Here is a 4,088-nt window from a genome sequence, read left to right as displayed (position 1 = left end):
TCCCACAAACCTTATTGATACAAGCATATATAAATAATACTCTTTACACCCAAGAATCATACTCCCAATCATCTATCTTTTACCCCAAACTCGAAATTGAAGACTAGGGGTTTAAATCTAACCTCTTGAGTGAAGATCTTGTGAGATTTACTTGTTGGATTTCAAGGCTTGAACAGATCTTGATGAACAAAACACTTGAGCTTCTTCCTCTTTCTAGAACACACTCACTTCTCTCTAAAAATATCGGGTTTTAGCTCAAAAATGACTTAAACCATCTATATACCTGGCCTTGGGGGTATTAAATGGCCTGCTACGTGCGCGGCCGTGCACCTGGGCAAGTGGCCGCACACACAAGGCAGAAACTCTCAAATATGACGGCTGCGCATCTGGGCGCGCATATGACATAGGTCCAGTAAAATGGCCATAACTTTCTGTATACATATCAAGATAACAAATGGTTTGATGCGTTGGAAACTATACTCAAAGGGATTTAATTGGATAGGTATATGACCACTTAAGTAATTATATTGAGGGAGGTATATTAAAGTTGGGTCTTGTGCCAATTGAAACATCCTTTCCACTTAATGTATCCAACTTATTCCTCATAAGTTCTTGCCATTCACAAAACTCCTTAGTATGTTGAGACACACCTTAAACATACATTATCAATTCAAAATAATGTGGCTCTATCCCATAGGTCTCCTGTAATACTTAAATACGTTATTCCCGAATACCGTTGGCACACTTTAAAATCTAAAATTATTAGGAAATATTTACGGGGCCTTAAAGTATTGATGCAGGATGGGCGAGTTCTATCATATGCTTCATGTCAGCTGAAGACCCACGAGATGAACTACCCCATGCATGATTTAGAGTTGGCCACGATAGCTTATGCTCTCAAGATCTGGAGGCATTATCTTTATGGGGTGTCATATGAGGTTTACACCGATCATCGCAACTTGCAAAATTTGTTCAAGCAGAGGGATCTCAATTTGAGGCAGCGTAGGTGGCTCGAGTTACTAAAGGACTATGATATCACCATCCTCTATCATCAGGGCAAGTCAAATGTGGTTGTAGATGCCTTGAGCAAAAAGGCTGAGAGTATGGGTAGTTTAGAATTTATTTCAGCAGAAGAGAGGCCAATGTCTTTGGACATTCAACCCTTATATAACAGACTTGCGAGGTTGGATATTTCATATCCTAGGTGAGTTCTTGCATGTGTAGTGGCTCAGTTTTAATTATTTGAGCGGATCAAGGCTTGTTAGTACAATGATCCACACCTTCTGGTTCTTAGAGAGACGGTACTTCAGGGTGGTTCCAAGGAGGTTACTATCGGCGAGGATGGTGTTCTGTGACTTCAGGGTCGCCTATGTGTTCCTAATGTTGATGGCCTGAGGGAGAAAATTATGGAGGAGGTGCACAACTCTCGGTATTCTATTCATCGAGGGGCTACAAAGATGTATTGCGATCTAAGGAAGCATTATTGGTGGAGGCGGATGAAGAAGGACATAGTTGAGTATGTGGTGAGATGTCTTATTTGCCAAAAGGTCAAGTATGAGCACTAGAGGCCAGGTGTCCTACTCCAATAGATGGTTATACCGAAGTGGAAATGGAAGCGGATCACTATGGATTTTGTAGTTGGGTTGCAGCGGATGTTGAGGAAGTTTGATGCCGTTTAGGTCATTGTCGATAGGTTGACCAAGTTGGAACACTTTATTCTAGTTGTGACTACGTACTCATCGGAGAGATTGGCCCAGATTTACATTCAAGAGATTGTTCGGTTGCATGGTGTGCATGTTTCCATCATATCAAATAGAGGCCCTCAGTTCACTTCACACTTTTGGAGAGCAGTACAGAGTGAGTTGGGAACCCGGGTAGAGCTCGACACAGCCTTTCACCCGCAGACCGATGGGCAGTCGGAGCGGACGGTTCAGATCCTGGAGGATATTTTCAAAGCATGTGTGATTGAATAAGGAGGGTAGTGGTATCGATTCTTGCCTTTGGACGAGTTTGATTATAACAACAATTATTAGCCCAACATTGAGATGGCTCCATTTGAGGCTTTATATGGTCGGCGATGTTGTTCGCCCATTGGATGGTTTGAACCCGGCGAGGCTAGGTTATATGGCACTGATTTAGTGACGGATGCCTTGGAAAAGGTAAAGTTGATTCAGGAGCGACTTCGCATAGCACAGTCCAGATAGAAGAGTTACGCGGGTCAGAAGGCACGTGATTTATCATTTATGGTGGGCGAGAAGGTTCTCTTGAAAGTCTCACCGATGAAGAGAATCATGTGGTTCGGGAAGAAGGTCAAGTTGAGCCCAAGGTTTATTGGCCTATTTAAGGTATTGAGACGAGTTGGGGAGGTTTCTTATAAGCTTGCTTTGCCTCCTAGTCTATTAAAGTTCATCCGGTCTTCCATCTGTTTATGCTCTTGAGGAACCATGCCGACAGGTCGCACATGCTAGATTACAACACGGTTCAGCTAGATGAGAGTTTGGGTTATGAAGAGGAGACATTTGCCATTGTTGACAGCCAGGTTCGCCAGTTGAGGTCCAAGAAGATTGCAGCGGTAAAGGTCTAGTAGAGGGGTCAACTAGTCAAGGAAGCGACTTGGGAGACCGAGGAGGACATGAGGAGCATATATTCGCACTTTTTTAATACTCCAGGTATGATTCTAAACCCGTTCGAGGACGAACTTTTATTGAAGAGGTGGAGAATGTAACGACCCGACCGGTTATTTTGATTTTTAGATCCCTGTTCCCCTAATTAAGACTCCCCGTATATGACTTTACTGTTTATGACTTGCGGGGATGGTTGACTTGGGTTTAGAAGGGTTCGGGTTGAAATCGGAACACTTAGTTCCTTAATAATGGTCTATAATGGTCAAGTTTGACTTTAGTCAATGTTTTGAGTAAACGACCTCAGAACTGGGATTTGATGGTCCCAATAGGTTCGTGTGATTATTTTGGACTTAGGCGTATGTTCGGATCGGGTTTCGAATGACCCAGGAGCGTTTCAACGCTTAATATTGAACGTTGGCGTATTGAAGCTTTTCAAGTTCTTTAATTTAGGTTTGGAGTAGACTTTGGTGTTATCGAGGTCTGTTTTGGATTTCGAACCTAAAAATTGTTCCGTATGGTGATTTATGGCTTGCACGCAAAATTTGGTGTTATTCCGAGTAGTCTAAGTATGATTCGGTGCGTTCAGAGTAAGTTGAAGAGCTTGAAGTTCATAACTTGATTCAATTCGGTTTTGGGGTATGATTCTTAGTTTTGATGTTGTTTTATGTGTTTCGAGAGTTCGAGCAGGTCCATATTATGTTTATGGACTTATTGGTGCATTTGGATGGGGCCTCGGGTGGCTCGGGTGAGTTTCGGACTGCCCAGAGCTAAGTCCAAAACGTTTTCACTGCTGGTTCTGGTTTCCTTCTTTGCGATCACATGGGTGGGGCCGCGTTCGCGAAGAAGGAAATTTGGGGGACTGGGATTTGTGCTTCGCAATCGCAACACCTAGTCCGTGTTCGTGAAGGTCTAGGACCTGTGGCCTTCGCGGTCTCGTGAATGGGCCCACGTTCGCGTATAGTGTGCTGGGCAGCGGTGGCCGTTGTGGTCTTCGCATTCGCAGAGAAGCCCCCACATTCACATAGGGCAGGCCATATAGGCACTGGTCGCATTCGTGATAGCCAATTTTCTGGGCTTGGGCGGTTTGCCTTCGCGATCGCGAGGCCTCTTCCGCGATCGCGAAGAAGGATCGCTGGGCAGTAGCATTTTTAAACACGGGACTTAGGCTCATTTCCTTCATTTCTCTCAATTGTTGGTCTCTTTTAGAGCTCTTTAAGGAGGGATTTTCACCTAGCACTTTGAGGTAAGTAATTTCTACACAAAATGAGTTTAAATCATGTGTTATGGGTAGAGTTTAACATAGAAATTGTTGAAATTTTAGGAGATTGTTGGAAAAACCTAGGTTTTGGTAAAAATGGGATTAGACCACGAAAATGATTATGGAATTGAATAGAAGTTATATATTTAGGTTCATGAGGTTATGGGTAATATTTATCTTCAAATAGTTTTGGAATCCGGGCACGT

Source organism: Nicotiana tomentosiformis, chromosome 9, assembly GCF_000390325.3.
Source record: "Nicotiana tomentosiformis chromosome 9, ASM39032v3, whole genome shotgun sequence".
Lineage (NCBI taxonomy): Eukaryota > Viridiplantae > Streptophyta > Magnoliopsida > Solanales > Solanaceae > Nicotiana > Nicotiana tomentosiformis.
Note: the sequence above shows the minus strand (reverse complement) of the source record.